Genomic DNA, 18257 nt, shown 5'->3' on the forward strand with positions numbered 1-18257 from the left:
CACTTAGTAAAAATTCTAACCTAGTCCCTTGGTACCAGGAGTCAAGCTGAACTGTGAGAAACAAGTGAAGTCAACCCCATCTTAGACTTTTGTGATGCTACACGACAGAATGAAAATCCTCCTCTCTTGTCCCCCACAACATTAACTTTTCTCCTTGTAGTCTTATCAAGAGAGACTGAGCACAAGATAGAAAAGCCAATAGGGTGGATGTCCTTATTCTTCTGTTACCATTTTTTCTTAGTAGTCTCAATTGGAATAAGTCTTCCCAGCATAATCTTAAGGAAAAATATGCATCCACATAAACAGAATGAAACTAAGGTAGAGAAGCTTGAAGGGAACTGAAAGCACAAGTTAAGAGGGAAACTGAAGACAGTTAATTCTGTCTGTTTTGGGGTAATTTCCATAATAACAGATAAAGTAGAAAATGATTTTTGGAGCACCTCTTTTGTAACCTGCTTTGGAACCTGTTTTTCTCCTAATTCTTTGCCCTAGGTAGCTTTCCTCATAATTACCTATGCATTCCTGCTCCTGTCAGCCAGTGCTTGCTGTCTTCCTGAAAAAAGGTCACTCTACAATGCACTAAGTTTAATAGATAATAATAAGAGCAGTTGAATTTGTTATAAGCTTGCTATTTGCTGGAGAGTTTTAAAAGTGTTTTACATTATTAACCCATTTAATCTTCACAACAGTATTTTGGAATATGTAACTCCATTTTACAGACGAGAAAACCATGGCAAAAGACAGATTAAGAAACATACTTAGCAAAAGGGAAAAAAAGAGAGGGAGACAAGTCAAGAAACAGACTCTTAACTCTAGAGAACTCTTAATTCCAGAGGGGAGGTAGGTAGGGATATGGATGAAATAGGAAATGGGGATTAAGGACTGTGTTGCTGTGATGAACATTGGGTGATGTATGAAGTGCTGAATCACTAAGGTACACCTGAAGCTAACATAAACTGTATGTTAAACTAACTGGAATTGAAATAAAAATTTAAAAAAAGAAATATGCTTAAATCCTATAGTACTAAGATTCCATCCCAAATAGATTGGCTTTAAAACCTGTCCTAGTAGCCACCATCATTTATAACCCAAGGCCATTTGTATATAATCCTATTTTGAGTGTTGTGGGTTTTTTTTTTATGTCATATTTCCTCCTTCTAAAAAAAGAGAATATCGTTTTATCCTATTCTTCATTTAGAGTTTTGGATGATTCTCAAAAATAAGGAACCCATTTCTTAGTTTCTTCAAGGCTCTAGAAGATTGATAGGGAGAATTATTGCACAGATAATTACCAATTTCAACTTAAGAAGTTTTTGTACTTGCCATAAATATCAATTAGTTTATTAATCTTTTGACACTTCAGTGCATTGTAAAAGTGCAAAACAAAAATCTAAGTTGAAGAAAAAGAAGAGATCCCTGGTGGCCTTATTACAAGTGTATGTTCTTGGGTAAATCACGAGGAGTTCAATTCTACCATTTGTAAATAATGGGATAAGAGTAGCCAATATTTAATGACACTACCAGAATCAACATTTGACAAGTTTGTACATTACTAAAAAATTGTGAAATTTTAGAAATAGCTTCCTTATTTAGGACATTTAAAACCAGACTGGCCATCGTATAGCAGAAAAGTTGTCTGTCAATAAGAAAAAAAAAGCCTCTATTAAGGCGTTTCAAAACATCTCCTTATTTCTAAGGATACTATATAATATTCGTTCATATCTTTGGAAAGTGCACCACTTCTGAGAAATCCTGATTTCTTGATACTCTGCTAAATATTTTTAAAAGCAAATTATTATTTGAAGGAAAATAAATAACAACTTTTTCCAGCAGGCCAAAGAAGCCACAATCACGCTAGGGTTTATGATGACATCAACTTTTCCTAGACACTAAAGCAAGACATTGCTCCTAGCACTCTACCATCTGCCGCAGATATTTTAAAATTCTAAAGCACTAACAATGATGCAATTTGCTACATTTTGAGCTGCATTTTACAACTCTCTCTTTGCTGAATTACTATTGATGACATTAAAACCCTTTACAAATCAAGACAACACATGTGCTTGCTATTGCCACCAAAGAGCTGTCAGCAACGTTCTTTCTAGGGGTGTACCTGCCAGTTCCTTTGGGGTCAGCAAGGTTTAATCGCTCTTTACAGAATGAGACTCAAGACACCTCATTTTCTATGTTACTTATTGCTCATGAGGGAAAATGCCCAGGGAGAGGACAACATTCACTTGAAGAAGGAGTAAATGGGAAGCAAAGTGAGCAATTAATTACATTTGTTTTCATCTTCTCATACATAAGAAGGAGTATTCTCCAGATTTCTGGAAACAAAAAAGTTACGAAAAAAAAGTTGCACAGCATAGGACGATCAAGGAGCCAAAACATTTCTTCATGAGCACTGACATAAAACTTAGACTATTACAGAAAATAAGTTGCCTGACAGAAGAAAAAAATATTTCAAGACTTAAGACTTAAATGTTTGATAAATATTTAAAAGTTTTCTTTGCTCTTGAAAGTTCAGCAAGTGGGATAGCTTCATAGATAGGTAGGTCTTAAAAACTCCAACTTCAAATTATTTTCAGCCAGTGATAACGTGTTATTTGGATTTCTGCAAAAATGTTCGCTCAGAGGGACAGAAGAATCTAAAGTGCCAACAATTACGAAAGAAGTTTCAACTCAACACCTGATGGACTGTGGTTATCAGTTTCAAACTTCAGAAATTATTAGCAGCTGTTACTTTCTAAAAGCATCTAAGATATTCAAACATTTGCCCTGGAAAAATGACACCTGTCAGAAAAAAATAACAGGATGAAATATGTCTTCATTCATTTTAAAGGATCTGTTTTATAAAAGATCTTCATCTAACCAAAAACAATCATCATTGGCATTTGTGGTTACCTTCCTAGCCCTTTCCTTCCCTTTATATTAGACTCTTTTTAAAAGAGATTTTTACATTCAAATTCCTCATATTTCTAGCATGTTTTATTACTGAAATAACTTTAACTGTTTTGATAAAGGTTATAAAACCTACATCTACAATAGTCCTGGACTAGTAGCTAAATGCTTCTTTATTGGACTGAAAATATACTTGAGTTTTGATATTAATAATAATTTATGGGTACTTAAATTCCCCTTTTATTTTTTGTAAACATTGTTTCACAGAAAAGGTAAGATATGTTGAGAAATATTTTCTGCTTTTGATTTTCAGGATAAGAAAAAAAAAATAAACAGTTTACATGACCTAACGTCCTTGCTCCCTAGGTCCTGCTGCATAAAGTGAGGGAAAAGTAGGTGATTTAACAAGCAGGGCTGAGGGCTGAGTCACCACACTTGGAAGTTGCAAACTGTCATCTTATTTTTATTACTGAACACTTAATGAAAGAGTGGCGAGGTTACAAGCAGGTGGCCAGGCAAGATGCGAATGAATCACTTGGAGAAAAGGCATAAACACAGTTTGCCATAAGAGCAAGAAATTTGAAAAAGACCATCTATCACAAGATCCCATACAAGTCCTCACCCAGAAAATATCCTTTCCCCAGAGACCTTGGCCCCATATACTAACAGTAGAAATGGTAACAGCAATAATATCCGCTGTGCATGTAATACACACTAGTTCCCAAGATAGACACTTCACATGTATTATTTCTGACCACTAAACTGGTCCTACAAAATGAACATCATTACTTGTGCTTATAAATCAGAAATGGGAAGCTCAGACAAGCAGAGAGGTATATGATCCTAACCCTAAAAAGGGATGGAGCCGCATGGCTTACCTGTGTTTGACCTCAGGACTGCCTAATATCAAAGTCCACCCTCTCATCAACATACTTTGCTGCTGCATCTTTGGTTGTATACAAAGTTGTTTCTGGAAACAGTGGAACAGTAAAAGGAGATCTAAGGATTTAAATTTGAGGGGCGCCTGAGTGGCTCAGTTGGTTGAGCGCCGACTTCGGCTCAGGTCACGATCTCAGTCTCTGAGTCCGAGCCCTGCATTGGGCTTTGTGCTGTCGGCTCACAGCCAGGAGCCTGGAGCCTGCTTTGGATTCTGTGTATGTGTCTCTCTCTGCTCCTCTCCTGCTCGCACTCTGTCTCTCTCTCTCAAAAATAAATAATGAAACATGAAAGGAAGGAAGGAAGGAAGGAAGGAAGGAAGGAAGGAAGGAAGGAAGGAAGGAAGGGAGGGAGGGAGGGAGGGAGGGAGGGAGGGAGGAAGGGAGGAAGGAAGGAAGGAAGGAAGGAAGGAAGGAAGGAAGATTTAAATTTGAGTCATTACAACTCAGGGTTTTATCTATCTACTCAGAAAAGAAATTGGGAAACAAGTGTAACAGGCATATGAAATATAAATTTAATACACAGACTCACTAAATTAGAAATTTCAATGTCATATCAAATCCTTAGCACTTATTTTAATTTTTTAAAGTGTTTGTTTATATCTATATTTTGAGAAAGAGCGAGTGAACGAGCAGGGAGGGGTTGAGGGAGAGAGAGAGAATCCCAGACAGGTTCCACCCACAGAGCCCGATGAGGGGCTTAACCTCACACACTATGAGATCAAGACCTGAGCCAAAATCAAGAGTCCGATGCTCAACCAGCTGAGCCACCCAGGCACACTTGTGCATTTATTTTAAATATATCACCTAAGATATGGGATGGTCTTAATAAATCATATGAATCCCCCTCCTTTTCTTTTACTTCCTCACTTTATAAATGCTGAATCAGGCAGAAAATAAACTTAATTTAGTGTTTTGATCAGGATTTGGGTTAGAACCAAACCATTCACACAGTCCTGAGGGTAAGAACAAAGTTCAGATGAAGGGAATGAAACAAGGCAGGCCTTTCCATCCAGCATAGAACCTGTAATTCTAATTTATTAGCCCTGACCTGCCCCTGACCACACAGGAGAAGCTAGTCTCTGACTCCTGGGACTCTTCTTCCCTAGTCCTGATGCCCAGAAGGAAATGCTTCTAGCTTCTCCTAACTTGTCATATGTAATGCATTAGTAGTAATAACCATGCAATCACTGCTAGTTCAAAATGTGGTCCTGAACATTTTCATCAACATACAACTGTACTTTTAAATGATTCTCAAAGTTTTACTGAGCTATGATTTCCAGCTTATAATCAAGGAAGGCCAAATTTGGACTTCAAGAAATATTCTAATTACTTGGAAAATTCATGAACTCCCTAGAAACATGACTACAGAGTGACAATCTGAGGGAGAATCCTTTAACAGAATAAAGGGTCCATAATTATAAACAGAGAGACCCCCCTCAAAGCAGTGCACACTGAAATGAAGGTGGCTTTCTCTGCAAATAGTGCTTGATAACCAGGAAAGGGATATTTTAAGTTGGAGAACCCGTTAGCTTTCATTCTGTTTTATTTTAACCTTGTATTTCTTTGTAGTTACACTATAAACGGTTCATCACAGAAATCTGTTAATATGCTGCAGATGGTGAGGGGATCGTACAGGGCTTTGTTCTTCAGCATCTTGGTCATGTACCTCATCCAAATAGGTCCCAATATTACATTTAAGAAGAGGTATTTATGTTCTAGCTACTTTTCTATTGTTCACAAAAGAAAAAGTATCATTCTTCAGAACCAAACACAAGAAACTCAACACCTGGGTTCTCTTTGACTTCCCCTGAAACTGTATTTGACTGTATAAAACATATTTACTAAACTTTAAGTGTTTAAGAATGTCAAAAAAAAAAGACATTGTTACCATTTCTGGAAAATTGCATAAAGCTTCATGAATTAGTCTTTACAAAATAATTTGAACATCTCACAGTTTCATAGATCTTCTAAATATTATAATATCATTTCAATATGTACTTTTTAATCTTTTAGTTTTATTCAAAATTAATGTCTCCCCCATAATATTAGTAAAAACTATCAGAGTAAGCTGAGTAACAGATTTCAGCATTATCAGTAAGGCAGTTTCTGTATGCCTTGCCAATATCTTTGTAGGTCTCCTTGTTAATCATTTTACTTTATTATTTATTCCACATATATTTCCATGAAGAGTTCTTAACTTGATGAAAATCTGATTTCTTGATCCACAATCAAATCTTACTATGGCCAGCTGCTATGTCTTCATAACTGTGAAAATATTATATCTCTTTGCAAGTTGGCTCTAATACAAGGAAGGTTACTAAACTAACCCAATTAAATTGAGCATATCTGCAAGTTTAGATGATTATTGCTGTTGTCTGTGAGGGCTGGGATCCAACGTGATGGATTGCTGGCTACCCTAGTGAATTCTAAAGGGGAAAAATATCCCATTCTGGATTAGCTTGAATTGGCTTACATAAAGGTTTTATGATGCAAATTGGAGATATTGGACTTAGTAACAACCTACACTATCTGTTATATTCTTCCGTCTCATAGTCATAGGAAGCTTTCTTGAGTGTGACGCTCCATCCTCATTAATAAGCTCTGTGTTGTACATCTTTGTCTGATATGAAGCTGCCATACCTTGTCACCAATTATAGACTCTGAAAAGACCCATCTCATTATAGTACTTAAATTGCTTGTTCCTGAAGGTGATGCTTGGTGTGTCTCTTCTGCCTCTTGCCAACAGGAAAATCACCCTTGAAGTGAATAGATGTCAGTCAAAAGCTACAAAAGAAAAGCAAAAAGAATTAATAAAAAAAAAAACCTGGCTAGAATATTTATCAGCTTATTGCACATAAAAAAAAAAGATTAGAAAAATAAAATGCAAGGCTAAAAGACACACTTTTCAACCCTTTAATCGTATGAAATACATCTGTCCATGCATTTGGGACCAAGCAGATATTTTTTTAATGCAAATCACACATGTGGACTATTCACCATTCTGTCACTGTCACACCAAGGGAAGGAGGTAATATTTGCAAACACTTTTTCTCTGTTTCTCATTGCATCACTAAGTGACAGGAAACTGAGCCCCACGTGAGAGAATTCTTATCCTTGGATGGCATCGCTCTGTATAGCAAACCTGGTACAAAGGGGGTTTTAGATAAATTGTGACTGAGCAGTAAATTGAGACATCAATTCATAGGAATTGCTAAGCCAACTGGGCAAGAAAAGGCATAGCAGAAAACTCTTCTGTTAAAGGAAAGCTAACCTATCAGTCTTGAGGATATGCAAAACGCATTTGAAATGTATTGAAAGGACATCTATTCCCAGATATGATAAAATTCTATTTATTCCATTTCAAAACAGAAAATTTCTTCACAAATTTCCCTTACTAATAAACCTCATTAGTTTCCTCATTAGTGGAGGGAAAAATGTTTGCACTCCTTTGCTTTTGGAATGTACAAGTCTGTTTACAAGCTATCCAATCAAGACCATTTTAATGATGGGGACTCTCCAAAGGCAATCTCGTTCAAATATCTGTCCCACACTGTGCCCAGAACTGAGTCAGCCAAGGGCAAAATGAACAGGCTCACAAACGTCCTCAGAAACTAGCATGCAGGTCCTAGCTCAGCCCCTGGAACGCAAATATATCCCAGTCCTTTACAACATGTATCAAAAGTATGTGCAGGTCTTTTGATGTTGTTCAAAATGTTAAGCCTTTTTTGGAAATTAAATGTTCAATATTAACACCATTAGACTTCTCTTTAACGAGAAGATCAATAAATTATGCCCATTTATTTAAAAAGCCCCCTTAGTCTAGTTAACTATACTCTCAAATGCAGCAAGAACATGTTCTCATATAATATCCATTTGTGTATACAGATGTACCCACATACAAGCTTTCAGAAGAAACGGAGAAAAAACAATCACATCAGATAGAGAACATTCATATTGAAAACACACTTGGTACAAGACATTTGTACAGGATATAATTCATATTTCTAGTTCCAGATTTGGTATTATTGCCACCATTTCCTCATAGGAGTTTGTGCAATCTAAGAGTACATGATCTGAATCTGAGAGATAGAGCAAACTTTACTGTTCACTCCTGGAAAAAAGAGCAATGGAATTCTGGCATAATCATTCCATTCAAAACAGCCTTCCATTAGTTGGTATTTAGGAGCATTTTGGCCTTTTTTTAGCAGATCTGAGAACTTAGAACATTATTATTATCACTATCTTTTTACTAGTCTTTACTAGCCTTTACTAGTTCTACAAAGGTTATAGTAAACTGTAAAGGATCAAACATTTGTAAGTTCTTATTACAACCCAGTTCCTCAAGGAGAAGTTAAGATGCATATAAAGGCATTTTGGCATTTAATTAAATAAATGAATATTATTTTTCAACTATACTGTGTAGGTATTTTTTAAAAGAAACTTCATTAAGTCGAAATCCAAAACACATGTTGGATTGAAGTTGAACTCACATTTCCCCAGTTATCAAATAAACATGAAAGTATAAGTGCTAACTATGATGAAGGCGAAAAACCTCAACACACTTTATCTTTATTTAGTACAGAATAAATAAACTCTTTCTTTGAAGAAGGATACTGTCTCACTTCTGATAATGGGGCAATTTTTTAAGTCGGATTACAGGGAAAGGACTTTTTCTTGAACACATCTTTTCATATGTGATGTTGGTAGCAATATATGATAACTGAAGACTATTTACATCACTACCACTTTATTCTCTATGTATATCAGTTTGACCATAAGCATGCACAAAAAAGCCATGTTCCCTTGTCTGAAAAAAATGCCAACTCAAAAATGCAAATAAGAAATGGCATTAGACACAAACAGCGATTTGTTTTTCAAGAAAAACAGTCATATAAGGAACTGAGTTTGCTTTACTGCACACGACTTAGGAGGCTACATACATTCTCCATGGCCAAAACTTACACTTGAGTTTGTGCAAGAAACAATTAGTGATAATGTTTTTCTCATCATACCTAGCTCCTATTAATAAACTTTTGTTTCGAAGGTGAATGTGGACACTCTCATTTCCTTTGCTTCTCTTAAAACCAGTGACCTCCATCTTCCTCTTAGGTTCCCAGTTTCTCCCTGGTCCTCCCTTAACAGAACACATGCTGTTACTGTAACTGTCTTCACTAGTCCTTCATATTCCACTATGTGCTGCCTTCCGTCCCTTGCACTTTTCAGAAATGTATTCTTCCACTGTGAGACGTTTATCTTCACTGTAAAAAGATTCTGCTATTGATGTTTGCAAATATTAATAATGAAATGTGTCACTATTAGATACCTAATACCATAAAATACCCAGAATCTAATGTCATTCAGGGTGGTTTCATTTTCTGCTTAGGCCCTGAAATCAGAATTACTTTGTTTTCCAAACATAGGAATGTATTTTTAAATAGTTTGGTAGAGTTCAGTAATTATCTAAAAGATAGCTCATTTTAATGCTAACACTTTTTAGAGCTATCATCTTTGGTTCTGCAGTTTGGCATTAAACTATCTTAGGGTATACTATTCAGACAGACAACAAGATGAATCACCTCCTAACTAAGTTCCTGCAGGGGAAAAACGGCACTACAGTGCATTGGCATCCCTGGGTGAACTTGAACTTCTAAGCTCCACAATGTGGGGCCCTAAACATCTTTAATAACGTGGTTATTAGTATTCATGGGAGTAACAAATGATATTTTTAGAGTGCTGATTATTACATTTTAATATTAAAGAGAACTGCAAACATAAGCACATGGGTGTCTCCCTGAAATAGTGAACATTCATAAAGAACAATTACTAAAAGGCTCTGTTTGCCACAATCTGGCTGTCTTGATCTGTTTCAAACAGTGAGTCATATTAGATAAATAAAAACAGAAGACATCTTTGCTCTCCTCACACAGGTAAAAACCAGCCTGTATGGAAAATGTTCATAAAACATTTTCATTCTGAGGACTTACAAGAATACAATCTTCCTCTCACTGCACGTATAAAGTACCATCTAATAAATCAAGTATACTAGCTCCAAAACCAGTTTGGGTTTTTGATTCTTTGATTACATAACTGGTAACGAGAGATTCAAATATTACATGTAAAGTAAAAAATAGAACACTGTATTTGAGAAACAATTTTTCTCTTATCCTTTAATATTACTAAACAGAACTCAAACTGAGTTGCCATCACTTTAATTTCTGTTATACGCTTCTAATGGCCAAAATATAAATGAAATGAACTAGCAGCTTTTAAGTCCCTATTCAGAACTATTTTTAATTGAGATGGTGACTCCTTGCTGAGAATTCAAAACCATCTTCCTTTTTTAAAAGAAAAAAAGTAATTTTCTCTCAAAGGGATATCTGCCTCTGAATGTGTAGATTTATTTTTTGCTATGGCGTACTCATATTTACTTAAAAAGCAATCAGTAAAAGCAAACTGTTTATTTTTATTTCCCTCAAAAATATATAAAGGGATTTAATTTCCAAGTATATACGTATTAATGATCAAAAATTTTTAATTCTACAAAGTAGACCAGAGTTTAAAATTACCCTTTTGCTTTACTAGGTAAGTAGACAAATTTTCAAAATTATTTTACTATCAACAGAGCATTCAACTCAACCTTTGCTGGAGTACAAGAAGAATCATATAGCTGATGTATAAAATGTATAAAATATTATGCAATGTTCTTAACATGAGGAAAGTTATAAGAAATCAAATACTTGGGGGTGCATTCTGCATTCTTATTTTTGCTTTTAAGGAAGAGATTATCCTTGGTTTCTGTCAAGAATAGCATTTATAAAACTTCTGTTCTTAAGGTTAGTTCTTATATTATTTCTGCCTTTCATTTCTACAGCTCCCCCTTTTTGAATCAACGTAACTAAAAAGACACTCAAAGTTTTCTAAAGTGTGGCAGCAACCCATTTCCACAACCTCAGTTATATCTAGATTCAGGTTCCAGCCTCACAGGAAGTAAATAAGAAGGTCTTAGGAAGAACGAAGAAAAACTCATAAAGATCATGAGTTTTGCAGAGGAAGCATGTCCAACTCTCAAATAACAATCAAATGCCCTGGTATTTAATGTACAGTTAAGTGTATTCACTTAACAAATTGGTCCACCTGGTTCTCTTGGAAACATTGATTTCTTACCAAATGATAGTGAATGCTTGATAAGAAATGTAAGAAGGATTAATATTTGACCTACTGTGAAATGACACTTTACAATGGGAAAATATATATATATATATATATATATATATATATATATAAAATGGGCATCAAAATCACTATTTACCTATAGTCATTTACTTTAGAAGCAAACCTAACCTCAGTAGCCTTGGATCATTAATGTATTGGAATTCATACAAAAACTATTGGACATAATTATGAGCCCAGATAATTAAGAAAGTATTAAATGTTACTCTTACAATCTACTTAACAAGGCAAAAAATAGTCATAACATTTTAGATGAGCATCTACAGAAAGTAAATAATTTCAGATATTAGCCTTTAAATGGATATTTTAAGTATTAGGAATGTTCTTTTTGGTTGAAAATATCAATTTTTCAACATACTAAATATGAAACAATTTTATCTTATAGACAGCTTAATGTAAATAAAAGAATGGCATAAACTAAACCCTGCAAATGTGAAGTCATGAACTAGGAAACTATCCTTCTCTTTTTATATTAAGAGTAGTTTATAATATATTGACTATATCAGGTGATATGAGAATAAAAGAATATACGTGTTACAACAAAGGAGCCAAGAATATTCAATGGGGAAAAGATGGTCTCTTTAATAAATGGTGCTGAGAAAAATGACAGCCTACTGCAAAAGACAACCTGGGCCACTATCTTTCACCATACACAGAAAATAAGTCAAAACAAATCACAGACAGATATGTTGCTTGACATAGATCCTGGTGATGACTTTTTAAATATGATACCAAAAGCAAGAAAAGCAAATAAAGGAGTGGGACTATAGGAAACTAAAAAGCTTCTGCATGGCAAAAAACAAAGCCTCACCCCCAAAACACAAAACAAAACAAAACAAAAAACAGAATGAAGCATCAACCTACGGAATGAAAGAAAATGTTTGGTTTTTTAAAATTATTTATTTATCTTAGAAAAAGAGAAACAGTGAGGGAGAATGGGGGAGGGGCAGAGAGAGAGAGAGAAAGAGAGAGAGAGAAGCCCAAGCAGGTTCTGTGCTGACAGTACAGAGCCTGATGCAGAGCTTTGTCTCACAAACCATGAGATCAGGACCTGAACCGAAATCAAGAGTCAGATGCTTAACCAACTGAGTCACCCAGGCACCCTGTGAATGGAAGAAAATATCTGTAAATTATGTATCTGATAAGTGACTAATATCCAAAATATATACAGAACTCAAACAATGCAACAGCGGAAAACCATGTGATTACAACATAGGCCAAAGACTCAAAGTAGTTACACAGATAGCCAACAAGTACATGAAAAGATGCTCTACATCATTAATCATCAGAGAAATTCAAATAAAAACCACAAGGAGACATGACCTCACACCTGTAAAACGGTTATTATCAAAAAGACTGGAAGTAAACCAGTGTTGGCAAGAATGTAGAGAAAAGCAAACTGTTAAGCCCTGTTGGTGGGAATATAAATTTTAACAGCCACTATGGAAGAGGACATGGAGGTTCATCAAAAAATTAAAAATAAAACTGTAATATAATCCAGCAGTTCTTTTTCTGGGTAATTTTTTTAATGTTTATTTATTTCTGACAGGGAGAGAGAGAGAGAAAGAGTGCGAGTGGGAAAGGGTCAGAGAGAGAGGGAGACAGTATCCAAAGCAGGCTCCAGGCTCTGAGCTGTCAGCACAGAGCCCCACATGGGGCTCAAACTCACGAACCACGAGATCATGACCTGAGCTGAAGTCAGACGCTTAACCAATTGAGTCACCCAGGCGCCCCTCTACTTCTGGGTATTTATTCAAGAAAATGAAAACATTAATTTGAAAAGACACATGCATGCCCACGTTCACTGCAGCATTATTTACAACAGCCAAGATATGGAAACAACCTAAGTGTCCATCAAATAATGAGTACACACACACACACACAATAAAATACTATTTAGCCACAAAAAAAGAATGAAATCTTGCCACTTGCGAAAACATGGATGGACCTTGTGGGTATTATGCAAAGCTAATTAATAATATATATGTACTATAAGTATAAAATATACAATATATACTTTAATATAGTATAGTATATAATATACAACATAGTAAATATGTAATAATATGTATAATAATACAGTAATATAGTGTACATATATGTATATGTATTAAATAAGCTCATAAAGAGAACAGCTCTGGGTGGTTGCTAGAGGTATGGGGTGTGGAGTGGGAGAAATGGGTGAATTTTTTTTTTTAGTTTAAATAAGTTGAATTTAAAAAATGAAAAAAATATATATATAAAGAACAAAGACATGTCTATATGGTGAAGTTAACCAAAAGATAGACTTGATTCCTTTTTGTATTAAATTAAATCAGTATGCAGGTTCTGTGCTGACAGCTCAGAGCCTGGAGGCTGCTTCATATTCTGTGTCTCCCTGTTTCTCTCAGCCCCTCTCCTACTTGTGCTCTGTCTCACTCTTTCTCTCAAAAATAAACATTAAAAAAATTTTTTTAAAAGGGGGTGCCTGGGTAGGTCTGTCAGCTAAGCATCCGGCTTCGGCTCAGGTCATGATCTCGTGGTTTGTGAGTTTGAGCCCCTCGTCAGGCTCCGTGCTGACAGTGCAGTGCCTGGAGCCTGCTTCATATTCTGAGTCTCCCTCTCTCTCTCGGTCCCTCCCTCACTTGTGCTCTGTCTCACTCTCTCAAGAACAAATAAACATTTAAAAAAAATTTTTAATTAAATCACTATGTAAAAGTGTGGCCCGATGTAATGTTGTCTTCTATTACACTAAGTACTTTTTGCTCTTATGAGAATAAAACATCTGCCCAAGCCTTTTTTTTTTTTTTAATGACACTAGCTCCTGTTCACAAATATGGTATACTTTTTGTATATTTGCTCCAAACGCTTTCATGTTTCCACTCAGTTGTCAGGAATTTTCGACACTTTAATTCTACTAATCCTATACTGTTTGTATTTCTGTCATCTCTGGTCCCTTCGTGAATTGTCTAGCCCAAGGCAAGAGGAAATCTTTGGTTATAAATGGGAAATAGCATCTGAACACGCTTAGAAGACTGGTACTATATCAGACTCTTAAGGGGAAAAACTTTCCTTCTTGACCAAAACAACTAAAATAGATTGATGCAGAGGCAGAGACAACAAATGGTTGACTCCAAACATAGATAATATTCTAAGGTATCATCATCCAATAGAACTTTCTGCTGTGATAAAAGTTCTATCATGAACGACTGTAATGCAGTTGCTAACCACATATGACTGTTGAATATTTGAAATGTGACTACTAAGACTGAGAAACTGAATTTGAATTGTTGTTTATTTTTAATTAATATAAACGTAAATACTTTCATGTGGCCACGGGCTCATTTTGGACTGTGCTGTTCTATAATATTAACCAAGATACCATGGTTAATTTGGTTTGATCCCAAAGCCTGGAATGTTCATTACAAGAAATCTCATAGAATGAGAAAGAAGCTTACATATGTATGTAAAAATACATAGATTTTTTATACATTTCCCAAGAGATTACTGCAGGTAATTTATAATGTTCCTTAGCTAGATTTATATAAATATAGTTCTATAAATTATGAATTTCTAAATATCCCATATAAGATTTTATCTTTTCCACATTTACTATATAACTCAGGTTTAAAAACTTATTCTACCTAGAGTATAATATACTCACTTATTTTTAAATTTTTGTTACAGAAAACTTCAAATTTACTTTTTAAAGAATACTCTAGTAAACCACTTTATACTCCTATATATTGATACTTATACCCATTTCTCTCCAAGTCCATATTATTTTGAAGCACATCATAGCTGACTTAAGAGGCCAAGCTCTTAACTGCTACACTATGCTATAGTAAGAAACAGAATTATTATTTTTATTTTTTTAGTGTTTATTTTTGAGAGAGAGAGAGGGTGCGACCAGTGGGGTCAGGGAGAGTGAGAGACACATAATCGGAAGCTGGCTGCAGGTTCTGAGCTGTCAGCACAGAGTGAACTCCCAAAACACAAGATCATGACCTGAACCAAAGTGTGATGCTCAACTGACCGAGCCACCCAGGCACTCCAAGAAATGGAATTATTAAATATGTCTAAGGAGAGAAGGCACAAAAGTGAATTGTTTTTTAAGAAAATTATTAATCTGTCAAGAATAATGAAAATTCAATTGAAGAAATAAAAATTCAAAGAGTAACAAGAAGATACCTCACCTCATGTCAAGAAATATCCACAACCTGAAACATGAGGAAACAGATGAGAGTTGTAGCTCTATGCTAAGTGATGAGTGAATGAACTCACCCGTGGAAAAGACACATACACACTACTGACAACCAATGTGACACAACATCCCAAAGATGGAAGAAATTTAGAAGCTAAAAAATAATAGTAACAAAAACAATAAAATTTGAAAGACTCTTTTTACAGTTCTCCTTCCATTCCTCTACTTCACTAAGTCAAAAAGTATAGCCTCCTCAGAACCAAAGCATTCTCCGAATAGAATGTGTGAAGCTCTCTGAAGCATGGATAGTGATTTTTCTCACACAGAATGTCTGACGGATGTGGATGCATACCTTTTTAAATCAGTGTCTGGCACAAAGATCTGTCAAGGTCTTTGACACCTTGCAGTATTCAGCACTATTTCTCAATGTCCTCAACGATCTTTATTTCCCAAGGTTCACTTTACAAAGTTTTTTTTTTTTTTTTTGGCAGTTGATTCTTATTTTTATTTCACGAATGATTCTCAGACAGTTTTCAATTTCCAAACATCTTTCCTCTTCTATCAGTAAGCTTAACTAACATGACTGTCTCAACTGAAAGAATGAAAATATATGCATTTATGTCAATAGAAGTGAAGAGTTACTGTATAAATTATGATTACTAAAGATAAATTTCTAGACTACTCTTTGTATTGAGTAATTGTGCCTAGACATTATAAAGTCTTCAATTTTTGGAGAAGTGCTACCTGACAATACCTAAACAACAAAACTTGTAATGGTTGTTAAGAATGACAGAACCATGTGTTGAGAACATCTCATCTCCTCTTAAATATAATTGACTGAAAGGGAATATACAGGAAAAATAAAACATAACCTTAAACTATGATTTATTCTTGCAATAGAATACTAGTCAGCATTTTTAATTAATTAACTGGAGAAGGAACTATACTAGACAGTCAGGACATATGTCAATATACATAATGTTGAGTAAAGCCAAGCAAAGTACCAAATTACATAGTATTTTTTTTCAATATATGAAGTTTATTGTCAAATTGGTTTCCACACAACACCCAGTGCTCATCCCAAAAGGTGCCCTCCTCAATACCCATCACCCACCCTACCCTCCCTCCCACCCCCCATCAACCCTCAGTTTGTTCTCAGTTTTTAAGAGTCTCTTATGCTTTGACTCTCTTCCACTCTAGCCACTCTGGAAAACAGTGTGGAGGTTCCTCAGAAAATTAAAAATAGACCTACCCTATGACCCAGCAATAGCACTGCTAGGAATTTATCCAAGGGATACAGGAGTACTGACACATAGGGGCACTTGTACCCCAATGTTTATAGCAGCACTCTCAACAATAGCCAAATTATGGAAAGAGCCTAAATGTCTATCAACTGATGAATGGATAAAGAAACTGTGATTTATATACACAATGGAGTACTACGTGGCAATGAGAAAGAATGAAATATGACCCTTGTAGCAACATGGATGGAACTGGAGAGTGTGATGCTAAGTGAAATAAGCCATACAGAGAAAGACAGATACCATATGTTTTCACTCTTATGTGGATCCTGAGAAACTTAACAGAAACCCATGGGGGAGGGGAAGGAAAAAAAAAGAAAAAAAAAAACAAATTACATAGTATTAATAATGTCACATGTGTAAATATTAACATATACAGAATATACATATGTATATTTTTATATAAATGAGGTACATAATTATATAAGTATCATATAAATATTTGCATACATATAAAATATTGAAATATATTATCTATATACAAATCATAATATATTTTTATATTTTATATATATATATAAATTTACAATGCATATGATTCAGAATTGGAGAATTTTTTTGCAAATCATGTATTAAGTAACTCCTGTCCAGGATACATAAAGAACATTCATAACTCATCAATCAATAAGTAAACAACCCAATTTTAAAGTGTATAATAATAGATCTGATAGGCATTTCTCCAAAGAAGTTATGTATGTGGGGACTAAACACATGAAAGGATGCTCAACATTATTAGTCATTCGAGAAATGCAAATTAAAACTACATGAAGTAATACTTCACACTCACTAGGATGAGGAGAAATTGGAACCCTCAAACATTCTTGGTAGAAATAAAACGTGGTACAGTCATTTGGACAACAGGTAATTCCTCAAAATAGTAAAGAATGAGTTCTAATATGATAAGCACAACTGCATTTCTAGGAATATACACAAGAGATAAATAAAACATATTAAACAAAAACATGCATGTGTATATTTATAAAATTTTTCTTAACTGCCAAAAAAGTGGGATATGACCCAAATGTCCACAAAGTGATAAAAGGCAAAATAAAAAATGGTTTATCCATACAGTGCAGTTATTATTTGGAGGTAAAAAGAAACAAAGTACCACAACGTGGATGAACATTTGAAAGCATTATACTAAATAAATGCAGCCAGTCACAAAAGACCATGAGATATATGATTTCACTTCTATAAAATGTCCAGAATAGGCAAATCTATGGAGACAGAAAATAGATCATTTGTTGCCAAGGGCTGGTGATACTGCAGAGGAATGGAGAGTGGCCCCTAGTGGATCCAGTGTCTTTTTAGTGACCCAAACATGTTTTAAATTTTTTATAATAATGGTTACAATGGTTGTATATCCTCTGAGTAGACTAAAAAGCATTGAATGTACACTTTCAATAGATGGATCATAGGGCAGGGGAATCATATATCCAAACAACTGTTTAAAAAAATAAATAAACAATATATATATAATATATATAATGTAAATATATATAATATATATGATATAAATTTATATAAATAAATGTATACAATATAAACATATATAAATATATATTTATATATATTTTGGAGTAATACCTTGATTAAAGAAAAAGTAGAAAGGGATGCAGGTGCTTTTGATACTTGTGCTACTTTTTTAAACACACAATGTTAAGATTTCTTAAATGTAATTTTAGACATGCTGTATCTGTTAAT

The 18257-nt window shown here is 34.7% G+C and overlaps 1 long non-coding RNA gene across 1 annotated transcript in view; it reads right to left on the reverse strand.

The window, feature by feature from the left end:
- The window catches only part of LOC122231463, a 279324-nt gene that overhangs the window by 16748 nt on the left and 244319 nt on the right, over positions 1-18257 (reverse strand). Inside the window, exon 5 of the long non-coding RNA XR_006208725.1 lies at positions 6480-6623. This is a non-coding gene — a long non-coding RNA (uncharacterized LOC122231463). The remainder of the gene's footprint in view (positions 1-6479; positions 6624-18257) is intronic.

The sequence above is a fragment of the Panthera tigris genome, chromosome A1 (assembly GCF_018350195.1).
Source record: "Panthera tigris isolate Pti1 chromosome A1, P.tigris_Pti1_mat1.1, whole genome shotgun sequence".
Classification (NCBI taxonomy): Eukaryota; Metazoa; Chordata; class Mammalia; order Carnivora; family Felidae; genus Panthera; species Panthera tigris.